This window comes from Neoarius graeffei, chromosome 10 (genome assembly GCF_027579695.1).
Source record: "Neoarius graeffei isolate fNeoGra1 chromosome 10, fNeoGra1.pri, whole genome shotgun sequence".
In the NCBI taxonomy this organism is placed as follows: domain Eukaryota; kingdom Metazoa; phylum Chordata; class Actinopteri; order Siluriformes; family Ariidae; genus Neoarius; species Neoarius graeffei.
Window position 1 is genome coordinate 74,841,536 of NC_083578.1, and position 13,380 is coordinate 74,854,915.

Genomic DNA, 13,380 nt, shown 5'->3' on the forward strand with positions numbered 1-13,380 from the left:
TTCAACGGTTAGGAGTTTAAAAATAATAGAAAAAACTAGTAAGAGAAAGCAATGCTAATGCCATTGTATTTAATTTTGTATCCAGTGTTTTACTGAAATAAACTGTCTTTTTTTTGTGTATTGGGATATTGTGCATAGATTTTAAAAAAAGTTATTTTACCCAATTTGGCCTGATTAATGACCTGACAACATGGGTTACTCAAAAGAAAAGTTATTTTCTTTCAAATATGTTTAGTGATTTAAAAGAAACTCAAATTATAAAGCAGGCAGTCCTGCAAAGATTTCCTCGAGACACGAGAAGCTGAGCACAGACCAAATACTTTCCCACTTAGTAGCTCATGAAATAGTTTCAAATCCAAGTTTTGAATACATTGTAAAATTTGCCATATTTTTTTCCCTGTCTTGTTTATGGTGTCATGAGACAAGTCACATTTATTTATGGTATATTCCATATTTTATTGATATACAGTAATTGCATTGATTGACCTGCTGCACAATAAAACCATGTTAAAATGTTACACTCATACATTTGAATAGCTTTTTTTTTATTTCTATTACAATTTAAAAAGGTTTAATCATATTTAACCCTGGATTAAAACCTGCTTACATAAATCATAGTTTACTTGGAAGAACTGTTTTCTCAAGTGTACATAGATGTCCTAATATCAAAAGTAAGCAACACTCGGCATGCTTCTCTTCATGTATGCCTTAATGTTTGTCAAACTTCTAGTATGCTTGAATAGATGGGGTTTTTCTTAATGGCATACCAAGACATTCTCAGAAGATAACATTTTCATGTACAATACATTGCACAACAGGGACGATGAGATCAACATTACTGTTTATTAATACAAACAAAAATACAACATTTGACAGGCATACTTGCTTCTTGACCTATCGACACTGAAGAGACTAACAATAATACAACTTTAAAAATCAGCCACTCAGGGCAGAACTTTTCCAAGAGATTTTGCATGTAGTTTGAGTATACATTACACATTTTTATATGCACATTAATCTTATCCTAGTACAACACCCTAATGTTTTGTTTTACTAGCTTTTGACCAGTTTTGTCTAGGAAACCTTTTTTCTTTTCTTTTTACAAAGTGCTGTGTGCTTTTGGAAATTACATCATTAGATCACATCATGTTCTCAGAGAATACGAAGACTAGACTCTGTCAGGTTTGTGTTTCCTTTTTACAAACATCGCATCTTATTTCTGAGTGATTGTGATGGTCTCTCTCTCAGGTTCTTAAAAAGATTCCATCAAAAACTCCTTAAAAAGATCTTTACAGATCCTTGAAGAATACTGAAACTTCTAACTTTTTTCTTTCAGATCCATCTGACAGCAACTGTTCAGAGCGGCTCTACAGAACTGTTTGTAGATAGATGGGCTGCTTGTGAATCAGCCTGGCTCCAAAGAACTGCTTGTTGACACGTGGGTGGCTCCTCATGGCTGAAGTCCTCAACTGAGGTCTCGGAGGAATTCTGCATGTAAACTGGAGGAGCTGGGCTGGCCCATTGCATGGCTGTAGGAATGGAGATGATGGTGGGGACAGCCTCAGTGGGATTATTTCTGACCTTAGATTTCTCACACGATGGTGGATCGAGGTCGGACCTGATGAGCAAAAAGCTCATGATTAGCCAGTTTTTCAATTTTAATTTAATAAATAGATTTGAAGGCAGTAAAATTGAAGTGGTAGCTCAGTGGTTAAGACTTTGGATTACTTATAAGAAGGTCATGTGTTCAAATCCCAGTACTGCTAAGCTGCCACTGCTGGGCCCTTAACCAAGAGTCTTAACTTTCAACTGCTCCGTTGTATAAATCCAAGTTGCTCTGGATAAGGGCATCTTGTAAATGCTAATATGCAGGACTACTTTCACGTTATACGACAAAAATGCTTGAATCTGATTGATGAGTAGATGTTGATTAATTTAATATAACAGCAGCTCTGATAATTTGCCAGTAGTCTGTGGTTTTCTGGCATTGTGGTTTCCAGGTAACCTCACATGTTGTGATTTTTCTGTTATTAAATTCATGAGTGAGGAAGCAAGAGGCTGCTGAGGAAATGAATATAGCAGTTAAACTGATTAAAAAAGTATGATGTCATTAATTAATAATAAAACTGTAATCATTGTTCTGGTATAAAGCCCCGCGGTAGATGACCCAGAGTGTACCCCACCTCTCGCCTGAAGTTCGCTGGGACTGGCTCCAGCTTCCCCTGCCACATTAATGGATAAGTATTATAGATAATGGCTGGCTGGATATTCTAGTACATGATTAATGAAAAACTTTGCTTACACACTAACCCTGTTTTACATTGGATCACTGCATTACAGCACCTCTTCGTCAATATTTTTCCTAGAACAGCATGTCCTAATCATGTTTCATTCCATACTTATTATTTTAATCAGTCCATTAAAATTTTTCACACAAAACTGCAGAGGCACTATGCTTAGGAACACTCCTGTCCCATTTTATAAAGTCCACTGAGAACAAACTATGACCAAATAGTGGTATCTATGTTAAAATTAGTTACACTGATATTGGTGGATTAATGCCTGTCTTTATGATTCATTATTTCTCAGTATATTGACATATGACATTCTGTTAGAAATGATCATTTCTTGCACAGGCACCTTTTTTTTTTTAACACAGTTACTGCAAAACCATATTATCATGTCTTATCCAAAGACTGCAGATCCAAATCTTTTATAATGGCAAAGCAAGCCTACCTGTCCACGGTAAAAACCTGAACATCAGCGTCTCTTGACCATTTTGAGCATTTCAGCAGCATATACTTCATTCCCTTACCGACAGACCGCAACACTCCAGCGACAAACAGGATGTAGACCATGATAAAGAGGTAATCAGCGCCTGCACAAAGGAGGCGCAAGCCTAGGGATGGGAATTGATAAGATTTTTACGATTCCGATTCCATTTTCGATTCTGCTTAACGATTCGGTTCTTTATCGATTCTCATTTGAAAAAAAGAGGAGAACAAACAGGTCGTTTAGCATCAACTTTGTTTAGTTTAGGAGTAACACACATGACCTTACAAACCCAACAGTGAATTACAAACATGTTAAACATTATTCTAATAGAAAATAAAATTCTCCTTTTTAAAAGGATATGAGATGAGCACTCAAAATAAAACTATCATAGACAAATACAATCAAGTAACTGTGCATTATACAAATCTGCAAATACCAACTATGAAGATCATGGTCATCTAATTTAGATTAAATAACACATGTTAGCGCCATTTGCTTCTTTGTAAAACCTATTACTAACAGTTAACATTAAATGAATGCCTTCTCATGCATTACATTTAGAACTTCTAAATGTAATGCATGAGAAGGCATTCATTTAATGTTAACTGTTCGTAATAATAGGTTTTACAAAGAAGCAGCGCTAACATGATGTGTGTTACTTAATTAAATGAATGCCTTCTCATGCATTACATTTACAAGTTCTAAATGTAATGCATGAGAAGGCATTCATTTAATGTTAACTGTTAGTAATAGGTTTTATAAAGAAGCAAATGGCGTTAGCATTATGTGTGTTATTTAATTACCTGGCGTAGTACCCTCACAAAACATGCTAGCGTGGCTGCTGCTGGGTTGAGATTCACCAATCCGAAGCGTGTCGAAAACGTGACGTTTTTCACCTGACGTCACAGGGTCACGTGACGCCCCGGTGTCCGCCATTTTGAACGTCAAGCTAGCTAAAGGATATGGGACATGAAACATAAATGCACGCTATATCAGTTTCTTTCCATTAAAAATATGAATTAATTGCATCAACAAATACAAAATCATCTATTAAATTCAGTAAAATTGTTATATTCGTGATGATTATATGGCATTTCTGCTCGAGCTCCGATATGCATATTTTACAACCGGAAAAGCCGATGTCACGTGATCATACGTCACAAAAACTTTCGGGCACAGCACAAGCGGGTAGATGAATGGAGAAGTGGATGACAAGAAAAATGTTTTTATAGTCTTTAACGTACATTGAACATCATGGTGTATTGTGCTGCTTATGGTTGCAATAATTCCAATGGGAAATGCCCTGGAGTAAGTTTTTTTGTATTCCCCAATGACCCGAAGCTGAGGAAAGTGTGGGCTCTCCTGCACATGCGCAGTAGGCTTCGCGCATGCGCAGTAGGACAAATCCAAGAGGTAGGATAACTTTACAGAACACCTGTTGAAAAAACTTTGCACCTACTGTTTCCCACAAACTGTGTTCGAACCATTTCACTGAGGATTCTTTCAACATTAATACTCAGGTACTGAGCGATATTAATTGCCAAGCCAAATTTAAGAGGCTACTTAAAGATGGAGCCGTTCCCAACGTCCCAATTCAGGAACAAGACGGCGGAGTGAAACCCGAAGTGCTACGGCTACCACTAGGTGCATTCGCTAAGCGACTGAAAGCCGAGGTAAGGATTAGTATTATTATAATTTTGGGTGTATCAATTATTGATTATCATAATTTGACTCGTTTCGCCATTTTGAATGTTTTCATCTCGGACTCTGGAAGCATTGTATCTCAATCAACCTCGAAAAATATCAGCAAAAAAAAAAACTAGCTTGCAACGGACTTTAGCTAGATCTATGATGAGCTTTCAATGTATGATACAAAAATAATACTTCTTTCAACAGATCATTAGCCTTTGAGCAGAATTGTTTTTAACTTACCAGGAAGTGTTATCGAGCCGACCGCTTTCAGTTTCATGGGGACTGAATGAACTCTCACTCTCAGAATCATCTGACCCGTCAGAGTAAAGACAAGATCCATGTTCATGTGAATTTTCAGCTATCGGTTCGAATTGATAGGGTCTAACTTCACATCTCTGTGAAACATCGGGAATATCACTGTCGATGGTGTCCATTTCGGTAACCTGTTTACATTAGATACCCAAGTGCTGGCTCCTTGGAAAGTTTTTGTGATGTCACGGGTCACGTGACCACCTAGCTAATTAACGAATCATTGTTTTACGCTGATGTATAAAAAAAGTTGAATAATGTGATGATTTTCACATTTTTGACGCCCTGCAGTGATTTAGATGGCATTTCTTATGTCCTTTATACATAATTATACCCAGAAAAAAATCCATGTCCCATATCCTTAATGTCAACATAGTACCTAGTATGTTACTGTAGCAACGTTTACGTTCAGTCATTTGGATGACTGTTAAAACCTTTCAGTCTCAAGTTTTTCCTTTACTGTATTTACTAGTTTACTGAGCTAGCACGCTCGGGCAGGCTGGCGCTAGCTAGCGTGCTCGGGCAAGCTGGGAGCTAGCGCGCTCTGGCGCCGGAGCGCGCTAGCTGGCGCCAGCCTGCCCGAGCGCGCTAGCTCAGTAAACTAGTAAATACAGTAAAGGAAAAACTTATAACGGACCATGTCTCAACAGACTAAGAAGTTATTTCAATGACATTTAATAACATTTTGTTTATCCTGAGGACCGAAAGTAAATGAAAATGTGAACAAACCTTAGCTGTAATAAGATGGCGAAAACCGGCTCCAGGGACGACCCGCTGATGTAGGCATGTTACCCAGCCTGACACAAAATATTTGTAGGCATCCAAACTCTTATACGCTTTCAGATCAATACCTGTGTATGGTGATGTGTTTTTAACGACATAGGTATACAGATCATGTGGGCCGAAGTCAGGTAAAGACGAGGGCTTTGTGTACTTCCGTACGTCAGTGAACAATCCTGGTGGAAGCAGGTAAACGTCGTTCTCTAAGCCTGCTAACCTCAATTTTTGCAAATACCTCTCCCTCTGCTCGCCCTGTAAATGCCCTATGTCGCTGGATAGTGAAGGTGTTTTCTGCATCTCGCTCCTTTTTCTTTTATGTTTTTCGTTTGTCCCCTTCCTCGCATTCAAACTGATTCGAGCCGTGACGTCCAAAATGGCAGCCTCACATGACTTGGTCACGTGGGTGAAAAACCTCAATTACTGTACTCGTGTTCCTTCCCGACGATGTAATATCTACTTTACAATGGCTGCAGGTCACCCGGTTGTCATCTTTCCTTGAAAAATGCAGCCAAACTTTTGAGCGTTTAAACCGCTTGGTTGCCATGTTTACTGCTTACTAAGCAGTAAACATGGCAACCAAGCGGTTTAAACGTGCCAGCTAGAATCGATAAGGGAATCGTTAGCAAATCTGGCAAACGATTCCATCGAATTGAAACACTGGGAACCGGTTCTCAACAAGAACCGGTTTTCGATTCCCATTCCTAATCAAGCCAGTGGTGGGCAACACAAGCCGTGCTGCAGACAACAAGTGTCTCCTTGTATTCATGGTATCACTACAGCTAAGACAAAGCTTCCAGAGGCACAGCAACTCCCATCTCAATTTGCAATACTCTGCATCATGGTTTATTAGGAACGGACTGAAGTTTGACCTGCTTGACGTGTTTGTATGAGAAAAGGGGGAATCAGTAAATTAAGCAAGAAGAGGCCATAGCAGCACTAGTTTCATAGTATTGTTTGATAAGGCTTGTGTAAAAACAAGGCTGTGCCTACTTTCAGTAAACTCGAATTCACTTTAAACTCCATGTCAGCAGTGCATTATTTTAACAGTGGCAAACTGAGTCTGTGAGGTTTAATCAATGATTTTGACCTTTATCAGGGTCAGTGGAAAAAGACAACAAATTAAATCAGTGCTGATAAGAATACATCTAATTTATGTTGGGGTTTTTTAATTTAAATTTTTAAAATTATTTTCTTCTTTTTATTTTTTTCTCTTTGTTTGTTCCTTCATTTATTCTTTTCTTTCTCTCTTAGGAGTGGCTTTAACAGTCCAATTAAAATGTAACTTTATATATTGCTAACAAGAAGAAGCCTTTATTTGTCACATGTACACTCCAGCACAGTGAAATTCCTCCTCTGTATTTAACCCATCTGAAGCAGTGAACACACACATGCACACACAAGTGAGCAATGAGCACACACACATACCCAGAGCAGTAGGCAGCTATGCTACAGTGCTCAGGGAGCAGTTGGGGATTAGGTGCTTTGCTCAAGGGCACTTCAGCCCAACCTTCAGGACACGGCTCGCCCATGTTAACTTAACCGCATGTCTTTGGACTGTGGGAGAAACCGGAGGAAACCACACAGATACGGGGACAACATGCAAACTCCACACAGAAAGGCCCCCATCAGCCACTGGGCTCAAACCCAGAACCTTCTTGCTGTGAGGCAACAGCACTAACCACTACACCACCGTGCCGCCCAACAATGGCCTTATTGTCCCCTAAAGACAGGTTAAATAAAGAATAAACAAAAAAGAAAGAAAGAAATATTACATTTACAGGGTGGCACGGTGATTAGTGAACAGTGGTTAGCACTGTTGCCTCACAGCAAGAAGGTCCTGGGTTCGAGCCCAGAGGCCTTTCTGTGTGGAGTTTGCATGTTCTCCCCGTGTCCGCGTGGGTTTCCTCCGGGTGCTCCGGTTTCCCCCACAGTCCAAAGACATGCAGGTCAGGCTAATTGGTGGCTCTAAATTGACCGTAGGTGTGAATGTGAGCGTGAATGGTTGTCTGTGTCTATATGTGTTAGCCCTGCGATGACCTGGCGGCTTGTCCAGGGTATACCCCGCCTCTCGCCCATAGTCAGCTGGGATAGGCTCCAGCTTGCCTGAGACCCTGTAGTACAGGATAAGAGGCTACAGATAATGGATGGATGGATTACATTTACAGGCTATTCAGATATTTAGCAGTGTACTGTCGTATTTCAGTGTGAATTTACTTGCTACTTTAATCATGTTCCTGAGCTTCACTTTATGCCACGTTTCTTATGATGCTGACGTTTGATAGAATAAAAATTTGTGATATTTAAACCAGGATCACTACTTTAGTTTAGTTTAGCTTAGTGTAGTTTAGTTTAGACGCTCCAAAGATGCACTACCATTAATGTTCATACAAGTTGTTGTTTGTACTTGTGAAAGGAAGTGTTTATAATTTATTTCTTATAAACAGTTTATATATTTGTTATATACTTATATACTTGTTTATATCATTTATTAGCTCATCCAGCCGACAGGTGATGAGCTTATGCCATCATGCATTGTCTGTCGTCCGTCTGTCATCCATTGTCTGTCCATCGTCGTCCACATTTCACAAAAATCGCTTCTTCTCTCTTAATTCCTCACCAATTGTTTTTTTGGCAAGAAGGTAGGTCTGCCTGGGGTGCATATAGCTTCTACCCAAATTTGCATAATTGCAATTAATAATGAAGATGTGCAGTAATTAATCCTTAACAAGCAGATTCCACCCAAATTGCTTCTTCTCCCTCAATTCTTCACCGAATTTGATTCTTTCTGGGATGAAGGTAAAATGATCGATGCAAAAAATTGTACAAATGAGGAAATATATGTTGGCTCAACATAATGGTTGTGTCACAAAAGAAAAATATGTTTGGTCAATGATTGCATGATTTTCATTACTGTACTACAAAATGTTCATCAAGAGCAAATGTAAAATTGTGTTCATGGAACTTTTAACGTTGCACAAAAAGTATTACGTTGGCCGAGCAAGGGGGACCAGTGACAATCGTCCGAGCATGCGCAAAGGAGTTCTACAAGGCTTCTGGAATTTCCCTCATGAGTCACGACGTTGTTTAAAGTTAGCAAATTTAGCTCCCTGTCTTTGTGCTGTGAGGTAATCAGCAAATTTAGGTTAAGAATATATCTATTGTCTATCAACAAAGTTTGAAATAGTTATACTGTCAGTACCTGCAGCGATTAGCAGTGCTGGCAAATCACATTTTTAACTCATAAAGTTAGGCATTCCTTTCCAACTGGCATGTGGTTAACGTTGACCCGAACGGTTACATATTGCTACATTGCATGGCATGTTCCCATTTAGTATTTTTAATGGTCAATATTTTCAAATTCCATTTGCATTCTGGCTTATGATGTGTGTGATAATTCACTCTGCTACAGCCAGCTAGTCTTGGCAATTAACGTTAGCACTTTGCTATCACAGAGTGACTGATCAAATAGGCTAGTTCTAGTTGGCATTCAAAGCATGTGTGCCTTCGTGTTAGCAGCTAGTATTCTGCACAAAGTCTGCTTTTGCATGAGTGCAATAACATTTCAGTCCGATTAAAAAATAACCAGTTGTGCTAACATGAAAACTAATAGCTGCTACTGGAGTTGTAAGCTGTTTAACATATTTGTACGTAATCAATATGCCTCACCAAACCCCCTGTTAGCCTGGTACCCAGCTATACTTAGCCTAGAAGAGGCATGATGGCGAATGCGCCATTGTTAGGTTTAAGAATCTCATCTCATCTCATTATCTCTAGCCGCTTTATCCTTCTACAGGGTCGCAGGCAAGCTGGAGCCTATCCCAGGTGACTATGGGCGAAAGGCAGGGTACACCCTGGACAAGTCGCCAGGTCATCACAGGGCTGACACATAGACACAGACAACCAAGTCATCAGAGGGCTGACACATAGACACAGACAACCATTCACACTCACATTCACACCTACGGTCAATTTAGAGTCACCAGTTAACCTAACCTGCATGTCTTTGGACTGTGGGGGAAACCGGAGCACCCGGAGGAAACCCACGCGGACACGGGGAGAACATGCAAACTCCACACAGAAAGGCCCTCGCCGGCCACGGGGCTTGAACCCAGGACCTTCTTGCTGTGAGGCGACAGCGCTAACCACTACACCACCGTGCCGCCCCCAGGTTTAAGAATACCCTAAAAATACTTAAGCATAGTTTAGTATAGTTGTTCTGTTTATAGAATTATGAGTTATTGATACATTTGTCTTTGTTTGTATTTCAGGTATTTTTTTCAGGCTTAAAACTAAATGCTCGGGCAGTTGCGGAGGCAAAAACTCGGAACTGGGAGGAGTTCGGTGAGGCCATGGAGGAGGACTATTGGTCGGCCTCAAAGAAATTCTGGCAAACTGTCCGGCGCCTCAGGAGGGGGAAGCAGTACTCTGCCAACACTGTTTACAGTGCAGGTGGGGAGCTGTTGACCTCGACTGGGGATATTGTCGGGCGGTGAAAGGAATACTTCTAGGATCTCCTCAATCCCACCATCATGTCTTCCATTGAGGAAGCGAAGGCTGATGACTCAGAGGTGGACTCATCTATTACCCAAGTCGAAGTCACTGAGGTGGTTTGCAAGCTCCTCAGTGGCAAGGCACCGGGGGTGGATGAGATCCGTCCTGAGTATCCCAAGTCTCTGGATGTTGTGGGGCTGTCTTGGCTGACACTCCTCTGCAACATCGCGTGGCAGTTGGGGACAGTGGGGTGGTGGTCCCTCTTTTTAAGAAAGGGGACCGGAGAGTGTACACCAATTATAGGGGAATCACACTTCTCAGCCTCCCCAGGAAGGTTTACTCCAGGGTACTGGAGAGGAGAATTTGGCCGATAGTCAAACCTCGGATCCAGGAGGAACAATGCAGTTTTCGTCCTGGTCGTGGAACACTGGACCAGCTCTATACCCTTCATAGGGTGATCAAGGGTGTTAGGGTTTTGCTGGGATTCGATCCCGGGTCGCTGGTGTGATAATCCAGCAAACCCCCACTAGGCCACCAGGGGGATGACTCAAGTGCAGAGGCGTGAGGCGAAGGTAGAGTATCAAAAAACAGTTTATTTACAATATTTACAATCCGATGGAAAAAACAAAAAGAAAATCCAAAAGCTCAGAAGATGACCAAAAAATAAAATTATCCAAAGGTTCAAAGTCCAAAAAACAAAAGGAAAGGCAAAAATGCTGAACACTCAGAAGATCAAAAAATACAAAGTCCAAAGAAAGCAAAATATCAAAAACACAAGGGCACAGGCAAGATACGTGGGACAGAGGAAACTAGCACTAGACAACATAGCATAAAGACTCCGTGACTAGGGAACAAACAGAGGGGCATTTATACACAAACTAATTAAGGAACAGGGCGGGGCAGGAAATAGGCAATCAAGACAAACACAAAACACAGTGGCGGCCTCTAGAGGCCAAAACAAACATGACAAGATAAACATAACAGCGGCCTCTAGAGGCCAAAACAGTCCCAGTCCTAACAGGACACCCCCCCCCCCCAGGAGCGTCTCCTGACGTTCCCAGGGCAATCCGGATGGGCCGAATGGAAGTCCCGGCAAAGTCCTTTATCTAAAATGTCCCGGGCGGGGACCCAACAGCGTTTCTTAGGGCCATAGCCCTCCCAGTCTACCAGATATTGAAGCCCGCCGCGGACCCAGCGTGAGTCAAGCAGGCGATGCACAGTGAACACAGTCTGACCCTGGAAGATGCGGGGGGGTGGGGATTCCTAGGGGCAGGGGCATACATGGACGTCAGTACGGGCCGCAGCAGGGAAACATGGAATGTGGGGTTGGTCCTCAGAGTCCGGGGCAACCGGAGCTGGTAGGCGACAGGGTTCACCCTGCGCACCACCTTGAAGGGGCCAATGTAGTGAGGAGCAAGCTTGCGGTTCTCCACCCTCAGCGGAAGGTCCTTGGTGGACAGCCAAACCCGCTGCCCAGGGCGGAAAGCGTGGGCAGGTCTTCTATGGTGGTTGGCCTGAGTCTGGTTGGTTCTGGAGGTCTGGATGAAGGTCTTCCTGACCTTGCTCCAGGTCTTGCGACACCGTCTTACATATTGGTTGACCGAGGGCACCCCCGCGTCCTCCTCCTGGTCCGGGAACAGAGGTGGCTGGAGCCCGAATTGGCTCTGGAATGGCGACAGCTTGGTGGCCGATGACTGCAGGGTGTTGTGGGCATACTCTGCCCATGGCAGCCAGGTGCTCCACGATGTCGGGTTATCTATAGCCAGGCCTCGCAGGGTGGTTTCCAGGTCCTGTTTGAGCCTCTCCGTCTGGCCATTGGACTGTGGGTGGAACCCAGAGGAGAGGCTGGCAGTGGCTCCGATGAGCTTGCAAAACCCGTGCCACACTCGGGAGGAGAACTGGGGCCCCCGGTCAGAGACCATATCCTGTGGGAGACCAAAGACTCGGAAGACGTGATTAAACAATAGTTTAGCTGTTTCAAGAGCAGAGGGGAGCTTGCACAGTGGTAAAAAGCGGCAGGCCTTGGAGAATCTGTCAACTATGACCAAAATGACAGTGTTACCTTGTGACTCAGGGAGACCCGTGATGAAGTCGACTGCCACGTGGGACCAGGGACGCCGGGGAATGGTCAGAGGATGTAGGAGGCCCTGGGGATGCTGTCGTGGGTTCTTGCTTCTGGTGCACACCTCGCAGGAAAGGACGAATGACCTCACTTCCTTCTCCATGCTTGGCCACCAGAAGCGTCTTCTCAAAAAGTCCAGGGTCCTTCGAGCTCCCAGGTGGGCGGTGAGAGGGGACAAGTGACCCCGCCGGAGAACCTTGGCCCGGGCTTGATGTGGGACGTACAAGAGGCCCGGTGGCCCCGTCCCAGGACTGGGGTCCTGGCGTTGGGCTCGTCAGACGGCCTCCTCAATACCCCAGCGGACAGGGGCCACAATCCGGGACACAGGGATAATAGGCCCTCCCTGTTGGTGGGAGCGAACAGCCTGGAAAGCGCGTCAGGTTTGGTGTTTTTGGAGCCGGGGCGGTATGATAGGGTAAAGTTGAACTGACTGAAAAACAAGGCCCACCTAGCCTGTCGTGGATTGAGTCTCTTTGCTTGCTGGAGGTACTCCAGGTTCTTGTGGTCCGTCCAGACCAAAAATGGATGTTGCGCTCCCTCCAGCCAGTGCCTCCACTCCTCAAGGGCCAGTTTAACTGCTAGCAGTTCTCGATCCCCCACATCATATCGGGACTCCGCAGAACTCAGGTGGTGGGAGAAGTATGCGCAGGGGTGCAACCTTCCTTCCGAGCGTTGAGAGAGGACCGCGCCGACGCTGCTGTCCGAGGCGTCCACCTCGACGATGAAGGGTTGCGAAGGGTCTGGGAGGACCAGAATGGGTGCCGCGCAGAAGTGGTGCTTGAGGTCTTTGAACGCCTTTTCTGCCTGAGGAGACCAGACATATGATCCACCTGTCCCTTTGGTGAGGTCCGATATGGGCGCTGCTACAGAACTAAAGTTCCTGATAAACTTGTGGTAGAAGTTAGCAAATCCTAAGAACTGCTGAACCTCTTTGACGGACTTGGGGGTGGGCCAGTCCCGGACGGCCAAGGTCTTGGCTGGATCCATCTGGAGTTGGCCTGTCCATACAATAAACCCCAGAAAGGAGACCTCGGGAACATGAAATTCGCATTTCTGGGCCTTAGTGAACAGATTGTTCTGTAGCAGCCTCTGGAGAACCTGGTGGACATGGTGGCGGTGCTCCTGCACGGTCTTGGAAAAGATCAGGATGTCATCGAGGTAGACAAAAATGTACCGGTTAATCAGGTCCCTCAAGACGTCGTTGATTAGGG